Source organism: Nicotiana tabacum, chromosome 3, assembly GCF_000715075.1.
Source record: "Nicotiana tabacum cultivar K326 chromosome 3, ASM71507v2, whole genome shotgun sequence".
In the NCBI taxonomy this organism is placed as follows: domain Eukaryota; kingdom Viridiplantae; phylum Streptophyta; class Magnoliopsida; order Solanales; family Solanaceae; genus Nicotiana; species Nicotiana tabacum.
The window spans coordinates 3,621,704-3,636,379 of record NC_134082.1 but is presented as its reverse complement, the minus strand read 5'-3'; the positions used below and the strand labels follow the sequence as shown (position 1 = coordinate 3,636,379).

The 14,676-nt window shown below is 36.4% G+C and overlaps 1 long non-coding RNA gene across 1 annotated transcript; it reads left to right on the top strand.

Moving 5' to 3' along the window:
* Positions 1–4,028: 4,028 nt before the first annotated feature.
* LOC142179363 (uncharacterized) lies at positions 4,029–7,264 on the top strand. The gene is made up of 2 exons (XR_012707368.1): positions 4,029–4,090; positions 6,902–7,264. It is a non-coding gene; the product is annotated as an uncharacterized LOC142179363 (long non-coding RNA).
* The last annotated feature ends 7,412 nt before the right edge of the window (positions 7,265–14,676 follow it).

Here is a 14,676-nt window from a genome sequence, read left to right as displayed (position 1 = left end):
ATCATGGATAACTCTTCATAGTGGGCTGGCAACCTGAGTGCTTTACAAACATTGAATACCTCCACTCGATCACATACTATCATCGTCATCTTTCCTTCACAAACATCAATAATAGCTCGGCCCATGGTTAAGAATGGACAACCCAAAATAAATGGGACTTCCTGATCGGACTCGTAGTCCAGGATAATGAAATCAGTAGGGAATATGAAATACCCCACTTGAACCAGCACATCTTCAATCACTCCTTCAGGATGAGCAAGGGAGCGATCAGCCAGCTGTAAGATTACCATTGTTGGGCGTGGCTCACCCAACCCCAATTGTTTGAACACCGATAGCGACATCAAATTGATGCTCGCTCCAAGATCACATAAGGCTTGCCCAACTGCATGTTTACCAATCGAGATTTGGATAGTGAAACTACCTGGGTCCTTCAATTTCTGAGGTAGCTTGCTTTGAATTCTTGAGCTACACTCCTCAGTGAGTGCCACGGTTTCGAACTCGGTCAGCCTCCTTTTATTTGCAACTATTTCCTTGATGTACTTTGCATATTTGGGCACTTCTTGTAAGATGTCAACCAATGGAATATTAATTTGTACCTGCTTTAAAATATCAAGAAACTTTTTATATGCGGCGTCATCTTTTACTTTCTGCAATCTTTGAGGGAACGGAGGTGGTGGCCTTGCAACCACTGGTGGGGGTTGCTCAGCCATCGCCTCTCCAGCTGGCTTCTTGGATTCCTTATATTTTTCTGATGTTGATTCAATAGTGGCTGGCCTCTCATCAAAAGTTACTTGTTTGCTCTTTTTCGACTGAACTTCTTCTAATTGTCTCCCATTCCTCAACGACACGGCATTAAGGAATGCCTTAGGATTAGCTTCTGTGTCACTTGGAATAGCTCCAACTGGTCTAGTGTTTTGAGCACTGGCAAGCTGTCCCATTTGGTGCTCCAAATTTCTAAAATCGGTCCTGAGTTATTGATTGTCAAGCAACAACTACTTCAACAAATCATTCCCTTTCTGTTCTACCTGTTAAGGTGGCTTCTGAGGTTGATTGAAATTTCCTTGGGATCTATAATGATTCTGATTCGGCTGATTTCCACCCCATGAGAAGTAGGGATGATTCTTCTAATTTGGGTTATAAGTGTTCCCATATTGTGCATTCTGACTCATTGGACCCCTGCTCTGTTATCCCACATAGTATATAGATTCTGAATTCATGGGGAACATGTCACTCATATGGTTGTCACCGCATAGTTCGCAGCAAAGAGACATCTGTTGTACATATTGCATCTATTGTGTTTGTTGCATTGTCATTCTATTCATCTGGTTTGCCAATTTTTCTATCTCAGCTCTCATGGCCGAGAAGTCATCAAGCTCAATCAACCTGGCTGCCTTCTATTTATTTGCCTTGCGTGAATCCCCATCTCCTTGCCAGTTATGATCATTAGCAGTGAAGTTATTCGGCAAGAGTTGAATTTTCACTGTATGGTTTCGCCATGCAACTACCCCCACAAGCTAAATCAAGATTCATCTTTGAGGCCTCATCTAGCCCGTCAACCAAAGTGTGTCCCAATACCTCATCAGTCTGACAATGGTGTGGGCAATCTCTGAGTAGCTTCTTGTCTCTTTCCCAGGCTTGACGAAGTGTCTCACCATCCCGTTGTTCGAACCTAAGAATCTGACTCCTCAATGACTTTGTCTTCTTGGTGGGGAAAAACTTGATTAAGAATTTCCTTGCTAGATCATCCCATGTATGGATTGAGTTTGCAGGCTCTTTTTGTAACCATTCCTTAGCTTCCCCCAGCAGTTAAAAGGGAAAAAGTGTCAGCCTGACATAGTCCTTGGAAACATTCGGATAATTGTAGGTGTCCGTAATTTCCAAGAAATTCTGAAAGTGCCTCCGCGGATCTTCATGAGATAGACCCACATATTGCCCTGTGGACTGAATCAGCTGTACCATGTACTATTTGAGTTCAAAATACCCTGTGATCTCAGGCTTCACAATAGCCTGAGTCATATTAGCAAGATTGGGCCTTGCGGCTTCTATCACCGCACGCTCTGCATTACCTGCCATCTCTATTGGTTGTGGTTGAACTATGATGTCCAACTCTCTTTCTATTTTAGTTCTAGCTTCGACCTCCCTCCTCACTCTGTGAAGTGTCCGTTCAATTTCAGGATCAAGAGGAAGGAGATTGTTTGCGCCGTCTCCTCCTCCGTATCCAAGAAAAGAGCCTGTGTTAACACAAACAAGGTAAATTGAAAATTAAAACTTGAAAAAATAACAAATAAAAGCTTAAGTCAGCAAAGTAGCTAATTTTTAAGTCCCCGACAATGACGCCAAAAACTCGTTGCTCCCAAATGCACACGCAAGTATACGTGGTCGTACAAGTAATAAAATGATAAGTCGAACCCACATAGACTTATATAACCTACTCACTAACACACCGTCAAGCTATATTCGAGTTCAAGAGTTTAATTATGCTTAACTACAATTCTAAGTAATAACTAAATTATCAAGCAGTAGAATGATTGTTATGTATTCAATAGAGACAACTATTTGAGGGTTGTGATCAATTCACCAATCCTATTGTGTTCTAGTTAATTCTTCCTCTCATATAATTCACTCATGGATGCTAATTAGTCGATAATTGCTCTCATAGCCTTCTCCCGAAGTACTCGCCTTTTCAAAATAGATTAACGCTCATATTCCTATGGAATCAATCTATTAAGAATGCATTAAGATTACGATATTTAATTAAGCACGGTGACTAAGTATATTCTTATCATAACCAAAAATCCTCCTCCCTCCCAAGGGTTAAGATCATGATCTCTTCAATTCTTCTCTAATCTAAAAATGGCTTTCCCAAGCATAGCATAGATAGTAAATAAAACCTAACTGCTGGCCAGATAATTAAGCAATTAATCACAGAATTGAAGAAACAACCATATATTAGTGAATTATAATTGAGGTTAAGTCAACATTAAATAACAATATTCATGGCTAAATCACAACCCCAGAACAATGGGTTTGTAGCCACTCATAATACTAGCAAACAATTGCATAAGGTTTGAATAATTGAAAATACTATAAAAGATGAAGAAATTTGAGATGTTCTTGCTCCCGGATGTTTCTTGTGTGTATTTTCCCTCCAAAGTGGCGTCTCCAGGTCTAAGCTCTATCCAAAATCCTCAAAATAGAGTTTTTATATGTATTTATACTAAGTAGGGTCGGGCCCAGACGAAGCACCCTTTCCTGTGCGAAATAAGACTCCGGCTTTGTGAAATTTGTACAGGAGCGCCACACCCTGCACCGTGCCCTGCGGCGCGCTAGTGAAGATTATCAGCAGCCTTGCACTTTTCTTGTCAGGCCAGTTTTTACATTGTTGTGCCGCACCCTGCGGCATCCCATGCGACGCGGTAGTGAGAATTTACGAAAATGCAAAACATGAAAGTTGTAGCCAGTAGCCCTTTCAAACAGCTTTCCAACGATATATTGTGGAGCCCAAACGGAGTTCTGAGTGAAAAGTTATGTGCATTTTACTAGACAATGCGTTGTATGCTCGCTCGATTCTTCGTTTCGTTTTTAACTATCATCCGTTGATCCCCGAACACGATCCCGGCTTAATTCCTTGGGCTTTTATTCAGAATTCAAAGCTCCTAATCACTTGAGTTCATTCCATAATACCTACATATAGATCGGAATCACTCCTACAAGGCATAAAACATATATTTAGTGCAAAATACTAGCGATTAAAGCTCAAACTCAATTAAAGTGCAGTAAATTAGAGTGTAATAAGCGACTAAAATACACAATTATAGCCTATCATTAGTAGATATGTATTTTTATTGATGATATATATAGTCTTGCACGGTATTGGATATTACAAAATATTTTAATTTGGTCATACAGAAGTGCGTGAATCATGTTGAAGCTTGACAATAACTTGTTGCCTGCAATATGTTTTTATAATATCCTATCATGTCTATATAAACCCATACATATAGAAAAGATCAATATATAACTTAATACTCCTATTGAAATGACAATGAAATCGGTTGTTGCTCTTATCCTGCTCTTTTCACTTGCCCTGGTAAGTTTTCACATATGATTAATTCTAGGCCTCCTTTTTGGTTATTCATTACTCCTTTTGCTCCTTAATAAGTGATTTTTTAATCTTTTTACTTTGGTCCAAATTAAATATCCTTTTACATAATTAAGAAGGAATTAATTTTTTTTATAAGTAAAATATATTATTTACCAAGGAAAATATGTACAAATATAATCAGACCCTTTGTTGGACAGATGGCCCCAACCTTGGTTCTGGACCAGCTGTGACACTTCTAAACCTATTATCATTCGCCTCTAAGCAGGCATGCAACAATGGATATACATTAAGATCTTGCATGAAACTAGCTAAATTTCGTCTTAGGCTACTCCTGTAATGCACTTCCTGGACAATCAATCGTGTGATGTCTTCCACTCTCCTCTTCTTCTGGTTGAATATTCTGCAGTTCCTTTCCTGCCACACATAGTAGTTGGCAGCAGCAAGGAATTCATTTATTTTTCCGAAATTTGTCCTTATTTACATATTCTAATGTGTCAAAGTAGCAATTAATTAAGGGTAATTTAGTGAATACTTTTTTGTTTTGTTTAGAAGTTCGTATTTTCTTAAGAAGTGTGCCAAAGGCTATAAAGTCGCTTATTATGGACCGGTGAGGGTATTAATTACTCTTGGTGCACTATCATGCACTTCTTTCTCAATTGACTTGCCTTTCGAATTACAACATCTTTTCATTTCAGATTTTAGCAATTGAATTATGTAGCTTAAATTCTATGCAATTGAATTATGTAGCTTAAATTCTATCTCTTTCAATTTATGTAAACCTATTTGATGAGGCATAAAGATGTTCTAAAAATTGATGAAATATTTTGAAATTTATGATCTTAAACATACCAAAATGTTTGTGTGGCTACAAGATTGTTGAAACCTGTGGTCCTTAAATATGTCATATTATTTGTATGATTTTAAGAGCTTTTTATTAAAAGTAATATTGAAATTCTAAAATTAAAAGAGTTTCCTTAATAGAAATGGATTCATACTGAATCGAGAGGAGATAGATTCATGCAAAATTGAAACGGATGGAATAGTATATATTTTCGATTGTCTAAAAATAATGCTTGCTTCTTGAGCATTACTAACATTTCATTTTTGCACAATCCTTGCCGTTTAAACAATCTAGCTAGTGAGGGGCTTAACCTATTTAAGAGGATCATTCATTTGTTTTGGTGTATCCCTCGCGGTAGGGGTGTTTATAAAAATCCGAAAAACCGAATCAAACCGAAAACCAAATCAAACCGACCAAAAAAATCGATACTTTTTGGTTTGGTTTGGTTTTGGTTTTGAATTTTAAAAACCGATCAAATTTGGTTTGGTTTTGGTTTTAATAAAAAAAAATCGAAAAAAAACAAACCAAACCGACTATAGAAGTAGCTATTTTTTGAGCTATTTCAATTTACTGCTACAACTATATATATGTATATTTTTGTACAATATATTTAGTAGTTTGTATTTTTACTCTGGTTCTTTGCTATTATAACAATATAATTCTTTGCCTTTACATTCTAGTAGTTTGATTGATAGTTTTCTTTTGCTAAGAACAAGAATTTATTTCATGTTAAAAATAATCGATTTTTAATTAAGTACTTAAATTATTCATCACTATTTGCTTCAATTATCATCAATATATCTTGGTAAATGATAGATTTCTCAAAGAGCAATTGGTTTGATAGTGTTAAGTTGAAATGTAGTCGCCGGAATATGTGTTTGGTAGTGTATGTCTTATATTTAAGAAAACCCCGACTAAAAACCGAAAAAACCAAAAACCCGACAAAACTATCAATAAAAAACCGACTTAATTGATTTAATTTGGTTTTAATATTTGAAAAACCGACTTACTTGGTTTGGTTTCTTTTTAGGGAAAATCGATCCAAACCGAACCATGAACACCCCTGCCTCATGGGGAGGGTTCTTTTAAGTAAATGACTCGTTGGCGGTTGGAGCAGGACTTCTTATCGGACGTGTAGAAATAGGAATAAATATTTTCTACAAAGTACCCTACAAAATGCAATAGAATTTTACGTAGAACTCTACGTGTCCACACTAAACATTTACGTAAAAATGACACTATATATATATATATATATATATATATATATATATATATATATATAGTATATACAAATATTATACATTTTTTCGGCTATCAGATGTAAATAGTTTCTAGCTTGGGTTAAAAGTGATAATACCCCAATATTTACATGTGCAGTACCCTACGTAAAAATTGCACGGGACGCCCTATTTGGTTTCCCCCATTTAACCTATACCCATTTTTTTTAAAAACTTTTAACTTGTACCCACTTTTTAAATAACTTCAGCCCCTTTCTCTTCCTTCTCCTCCTCAAAGTTATATCCGTCTCTTCTTTCTCAAACTTCTCCTTCTCCCTTTTCTGCAAAAGTAACTTCAATAATGAGAGAAAGGAAAATCTTTTGCCACCATCAGTTTATTTTCAATATTGTGGATGTTCTTTCTGTTTAGATTAATTACAAGAATAAAAATATATTTCTGTTTTTGGAAACTAACAAAATGTTCACTCCCCTAGAGAATTGCATGTTCACATTATATCAAAGCATCGAAAACTCAATGTAGATGCATATATCAAAGATTGTGTAAATAAAGAGTAGATTATTTTTGTGTGTTGGGTGGTTGTCTACTCTGCCCTTCAACCACGCACCCCCATCCTTTCCGTTCTTTTATATATCAACAAGGCTTGGTGCTTATTGGTTTTCCTTTTCTTCTTGTTCTTCTCTTCTTTAGCTCTGTTCATCTATTATATATTGTAGGGAACTCAATACCACACTGCAATGCAAAAGTTTGTCGATGTGTGCAAGCTGAACGAATGAAATGGCCATGATCCTTGTGAAGCTTACAAACAAAAACTTCAGTTCTAGAGCTGAAGTTCGATAGTTAAAAAACAAAAACTTCAGCTCTAGAGCTGAAGTTCGATAGTTAAAAAAATAAAAAACTTCAGCTCTAGAGCTGAAGCTTAAAGCTATGAGCTTATTACAGACCTTTTTTCTTTTTTTTTTCTTTTTTTTGTCCTTACTTGCCTATAATCATCTATAGTTGTTTACTTCCATGCCCTTTTACTTGTATGGTTACTTCTGAACTAATATTTTGACTGCCTTCCCAGTGGCACTTTCTTTTATTCCTGTAACACTCATACGGTACCTTTAACTAACCCGAATCTTGTTTGAATATATCTCAAGTATTATAATGATGTTCTTCGAGGCTGAGTTCTCCATGTTGGGTTCTACTATGTTTATCTTACACGATCTGATGACTCGTCTGTAACCTCCTGTTTAGCCATAACTGAGATCTTCCTGACCAATTACTAACTACTCGTTGGCCCATTCTCATATCAATATTCCTCGTAATCTTTCTTGGGTTATTTACTTTGTTTTAACTTACGTTTCGCACTGGCTCCTTATTTATTAATAACAGCTCAGGAAGGAACTTTTACTTCCTCTCCTTGACGTTATGCTAGCACAATATTCTTGAATTGTAGCATATCTGTAAGATTTGGATAAGTGACATCTCATTCTTCTTTCATTTATCGCATTCTTCCTTTACCTTTCCATAGTCACTAGAACGACTTAATTTTGACTTAATGCCATGTCACTCCATATTCCCCCTTTAGGGGTGTACTAAAAGCTGAAGCCAAGAAGAGCTACCTATAGATGTTTACCTCTTCATCTTTGGCGCCGTTTCTCAACATCAATGATCCTTACTCGCCTTGCGGCAATCCTTTTGTACCAATGATGACAAATTCCCTTACTCATGAGGGTGACACTTAGCGTAATTGGCACATATAGTCTCTTAAGCTTAACTTTACTCACATTGTTTGCTCTAAGGAAGCGTCTCCCTAAATGACCATTCTCTAAATTCATCATGAATTTTCTTTTGTGGCCCATTCTATTACCGCTGGAACGAAATCTAAAATTCCCATGATGCCGAGTACTTTCCAATCATTTAGTCCCTAATTCATATTTAATTTATCTTGTGTACCAGTCCATACTGATTTCTGTTACTCTAGAGATTAACTTTCCCCTCTGGTAGTCGTGTTGGAGCCACAAACTTATTTCTCAAAATGAGGATATAACCTTATGGCCTATACTCTTTCGTTGTCTCAAGGCCCATTACCTTTCGTCTCTTCCTTTATTTGACTATAGGTTCTGTAACACTCTACCATCTTCATCCATGTATCATACCTTATTCATAATGCTTTCTTATCCCTCTTCTCATTATTCTTCTAATATTTCTGCATATCCCTTTTCTTGTGAAAACTTCAATACGACATTCTTTCGCGTTTAGCTTTCCTTTGCTTCATCTAGTGGCTCTTCAAGTTGCTTAAAGTTATCACTTTACTAGGGACACGAGCAACACTAAGGTAATATTTATCCCTTCAAGGTTATAGTGCATGTCTTTGTAGCACTCATATCTAGCTGGACTATTTTAGAGTGCACCATCTAGGTGTCTCATAAAGAAATCTATTAGCACATTTGTAATATCCTTCGAAAATGTCAACTGACGCAATCAATTCATCTATCATATCTTCTTATACTACTTTTGTTAACCCCTATAGGGCATATCTGGAATGGGTGCGACCAATCGTATATACCTCTGTTACTGTTGAATATAACTCAAAAGACTTATGTTCCTCTACCTGAATTATAACCAATGTTAACCTTCGTTAACTGAGCGCCTCATACCCTTCCTTATCTTGCTTCTTTTGCTTGTTGAAACTAGTATTTATCTTCTTGATCTCTCATTGTCTTTCACCATAAAGGTGGATAGGCATTCTTTCCATAAGGCCCCTTATCAAGAGGCTTACACCCTTCAGTACGCATAATCTGTTGAAGACCTCATATTTACTTATCACAAGCATGATACAAAGTCGAGTTCCTCTAATTCAACACTTCCACAGCTATATCTCTTATCGATCATCTTTCTGAACATAGGCATCGTCTTATTACGAATAAAAATAGAAGCTTCGGATTTGAATTCTTATAAGTGAGCTCTACCACACGATCTAGAGTAAGAAGAAAGAGGGACAGTCTTAAATACCTTGTAGCCTCCTGTTTATAAGTGTGGTGCACGACATACCCATAAACAAAACTCTACTAGACACGGCTTGTAGACTCTCTAGGACAGAACTGCTCTGATACCACTTTTGTCATGACCCAAACCGATGGACCGCGACGGGCACCCAGTACCTTACTTGACCGAGTACCAACGTAATGTACCTTTCTTATTACATCATTATATACATGTGACATATGGGCCTAATAGGCTAACATAATCATTTATAAACTCAAACATAGGCTGACAGGGTCGTACAATCTTTCACATACACGACATATGTCTACAAGCCTCTAAGAGTACATAAGTGTCACAAAGGTCGGGACAGAGCCCCATCATACTAAGCAATAGATGTCTAGATCATACTAACCAAATACGCAACTCCGAATCAAATGGAGCCCACCAACATCTTCCGCTGAGCTGATAGCCTACTTGGAGAGCTCTCGACCTGTCTATCAGGACCTGCGGGCATGAAACGCAGCATCCCCAGGCAAAAGGGACGTTAGTACGAATAATGTACCGAGTATGTAAGACACATAAATAAATACATAGGAGACATGAAAGACATATGGAGTACATGACTCAACCCGTAAGTCTGAATAACTTTGTAAATCATAAATTACTTTCAGCATCATGCATATGCGTATGAATGTCATGTCGTGCATAGGTATATGTTTCATAACATCATCAACCTCTGAGGGCATCCCATCATATCATATCGGCCACTATGGACAAAGTCAAAATCGTATACCAATTGATCAGGTGGTGGTGCGTATATAATGCCATAACCATTCCCATATCCCATATACATATATACGCCATATCCCATATACATATATATACATATATATATATGCGTATATAACGCCGTTTCAATACATACATATATATATGCGTATATAACGCCATTTGAATACATACCCATATATGTGTATATAACGCCGTTTGAATCATATTTCAGCCACTGTGGGCAACATCATCATCATATACCAGCTGATTAGGTGGTGGTGCGTATATAACGCCGTAACCTTTTTCCATATCCCATATACATATATTTACATATATACGCATATATAACGCCGTCTGAGTCATGGGTCAATGTACATGTATGCAATGTATGAAAAGTACGTTAATAAAATCTTTCAAAATTGTCATAAGACCACTTTGCCTTTGAGTAATATCATAAAGTAATATCTTTTCAACTTTCGTATTTTTCTGAGACCCATAAACAGATGATAATATATTATGACACGTGGAAATTCAAGAACATAGATATTACTAATACTTCTATGAATAGAGTCACTTATGGAATTTGTGCATTTGCACGTTTCATTCGTATCGTATGGATCATGCCAAAAGAAAGAAGGGATAGCCTTAACATACCTGGAGTAGGGAAAACTCCGTGTAATATTTCTTACAACTCCAAAAATCGGATTAAGCTTCTGCTTTTGTTGAAATTCTAAAACGACATTTCCTTCTACTTCGTTGGAATTCTAATTCTTGAACAAAACGTTAAGCTTCATGCTTTTCACTTGAACAGAAGTTTGATAAAGCTTGTCTTTGATTATAAAGTTTGATAAAGCTTGTCACTTGAACAGAAATTTTAAAATTTGTCTTTGAAATGAGACGTTTGTTTCCTTTGATTTAATAAAGATTCCAATAAAGTCTTGGAATTTTGTTTGATTTGCAGAAGCTTTTCTTGGATCCATAGTGGTCGAAAATGTTCAGACTACAATGTGAATTGTAGATAAATCTCTTAGATTGGAAAGTCTTAGGAATTTTGAGGGAGGTGTCTTGACACAAGTTTCTTAGGTTGCCACCTATCCAAATGAGCAAAGAGTCATTATTTGGAAAGTGCCATGGCTGCCACGTTTTTTTTGGGTGGAATTTATTAATCTTTATCCCCTTATTAGGTAATTAGGTAAGGTCTCGTTACTCGGTAATTAATCAATTACCCGTAAAATTGAGAAATATTCCGACTTGCTTAAAATATTACTCACTTTTCTCATACCTTATATACTTTATGTCATGACCATATAATACCTTGTATGACACTAGTCCATAAATACCGGGTATTTTATCTCGGACTGTATTTTACCCCAATATGCCAAACTTCGTCAAAATTCGTTTTCTTCGATATTACTTACCCTCTTACCTTCACGAATTTACTAATCACTTGTTAAATAGCATAATCCTTATAATCCCCAAATAATCTTTTCCTTGGACTGATGTCAATTACCTTACGACAAATTCAACGTAAAATACTGCAGGGTGCAACACTGTCGTAACTTATTACTGCAAAGCGCAACATCACGGTAATGTAATACTTCTGGGTAGAACACTGTCGTAAATTGATATTGCAAGACATAACACCATCGTAATATATTACTGCAGAACGTAACATTGTCGTAATATAATATTGCAGAACATAATATTGACATAATTATTGTGGGGTGTAACAGTTTTATGTGATGCACAACCTATTAAATGAAAGATATTCGAGTCTAGTTTCTAATGCTTCAGATCGTTCATCATTTGGACACTTCTACCAGAAGTTATGACCAAATTACCAAAAGCTCGCAAAATTTTACACTACCGCACCGCCCCATGCGTCGCCCTATGCGGCGCGGCTGTGTAGATTAACAGAGCACCTCCAAATTTCTTTTCATTACCACGATGCCCCATGCGCCGCAGCTGTGCAAATCTTCATTCTTTTTCAACCCGACCCTATTTTGATATAAAATCTTCGGGGGTTATTTTCCCCACTTCATTTGGACTAATTTTAGGGTTTTCCTCCACTCTCTCAAGAACTCCAACCCCTCCCATCTTCAAGTAAGCAATACCTATTATCTTGGTGTGAATTCCATTATTTATACACTAGTATTGATGAAATCTATACATAAAATACTTAGATTTTATAGGGATTTCTTCAAGAACTCAAAGGAGGGTTTTGCAAGATTTATTCCAAAAAGGTAATCCTACACCCTTAGACTTACATGTATGGATTTACTAAGGGAATAAGAGTATGAATAAGTATTGGAACTCTTGGTATGGTGATTGGAAACCATAAGTTCCCAATTTAATTACACAACTATTATAGAGATTGAAATATGTTTATTTAATGAAACTTAGTTGGTTGGGTGTGGATGGATTGTCATATATGTGATTTTGGAAGTTATAAGTTAGGCAATCAAGATGGTGGGATAAATTGTTGATGAATAGTGGTAGATAGATGAACTAATTATGTGGTGATGAAGTGTAGAGATTTATGCCTACAAGTTATTTGATAATATGCCTAAATGGATTAAGTTATGGAATTTGTTACTAATATTGGGTGCCATTGGATGTTGCTATTGTAGATTGAAGGTTCTTAGTATTGTGGATCATTGTAGTATCACTAAGGGGCGAAATTGAGGTATGTGAGGCTAACTCTCTTTACGTTTGGGAATGTTTATGATTCTCCCTACGTCCCATTTATTATGACTATTACTAGTTTCCTCAGAAAGTGATTATGCCTTAGTTCCATGAATAGTCGTAGAACTTCTATTCTCTAGCTTCGTAACTCACTCATGACTTTCATTCTAAATGTTGTAAAATCAGTGCATAATCAATATAGACTTGGGTTTGATGTCAATGAGTCTCAGTCTAGATTACTCAGCATGTCATAAACAGTTGAAGTTTCAGTTTTTCATAATCAGTTCATGAATACATATCTCAGTCTAGCTCTATTCAGCATTCAAGTATCATGTAACTTAGTATGGTTCAGTATTTCAACATCATGTATTTCAGTATGATTCTCAGTTCCTGAATGTTGAACACCTGTATTTGGGCATGAGGCGGTAGTTTATATGATTTATGCATACTTGGGCCTGAGACCGTAGTTTATGCTTTATGCATGTTTGGGCCTAAGGCCGTATTTTATGCTTTATACATTTTTGGGCTTGAGGCCGTAGTTATGTATACGTATACTTAGGCTTGAGGCCCTAGCTTTTGCACATATATATTAGGCCCGATGTCGTAGCTTATTCAGATAAACAGGTTGTTCATCATTCAGAAGAGGGAGTATTCATATCCTTATTTTCTTTGTCCATTTCAGTTATCAGTTGTCATTTCAGTTATCAATTATCATTTTAGTTATCAGTTATCAGTTCAGTTACCAGTTATCAGTTATCATTTCAGTTTTACTTTCAGTTTCAATAGTTATCATTTTAGTCATCAATTATCAATTCTCGGTTATCAGCTTAGTTTCAGTTTCAGCATCTATAATTCTTTTTTTCAGTTACTTTACATACCAGTGCAATTCAAATGTACTGATGTCCCTTTTTCCCGGGGCATGCATCTCACGATGCAGGTACTGATTTACATGTTAACGATTCAAAGCGCTAGGATTCTTGTACCAGCTATTTGGTGATCCCTAGTTCTTTTGAGGCATTATCATTACGTTATAGTCTTTCAGTATTTACAGATAGTCAGCGTTTTCAGTACTTCAATAGAGGCTTTATAGACTAGAGTAACAGCTAGACAGAGTCGCAGGCTTTTCATATTAAGCTATTTTGGCAACAAATATGTTTTAGAATTGTATTAGTATTTCCGCACTTTGATTTTTATCATTCAGACTTTTATTATATCAGCATGTATTGGTTTATCTTCCGTGTTTAGTATGTTATGATATCACATGTTGATTCAGCCAGCCAGTTGGTTCGCTCGGTCACATGTAGTCAGACACCGAGTGTCGTGTTACGTCCAGGCCTATGTTCGAGGCGTGACAATTGGTGCCTCGGAACCCAGTTACCCTTTACCGAGTTTTTATCGGGCTACAACTCAGTCCAGCCCGGTTATCGTTGTAATTTTTGTTTTGACCGTTGCCAATGGTCAGATTAAAAAATGACCGTTGGGCAACGACCATCTTTTGCAAAAATGGCCATTTCGGCCTACACCCTTAAGAAAATAACCCCTACCCCTACCCCTAATAATTGATAAATTACAATTTAAGTCTTTTAAAAACTATAAATAGCACCCCTTATATTCAAAGAATTTATAACCTTTTGTTTAAAGGTATTCCTAGAAGTACTTGTAGAGTTGATATCTTTAGGCTTTTTGGACAATATCATACATATATCCGTTATTTGTTCACTAGTCTTTCTTGTAGAGTTTCTCTTACTTCTGATATTGGTCGTACTATTAATGGAAATGATTATTTGACTGTTATATGACATTGGATAGATGATAATTTTTATATGCAAAAATGTATTATTGCTTTTGAATATGATGAAGATCAAAGCCATACTGGTGCATTTATAAGTAATACTATCCATGAAGTTGCTATATTTTACAATCTTTCAGAAAAAGTTTTGTGTATGTCATGATAATGCTTCTAACAACAATGTTGTTCTTAAAAAGGGTAGCCCGGTGCACTAAGCTCTCGCTATGTGCGGGGTTCAGGAATAAAGGGCCGGATCACAAGAATCTATCGTAC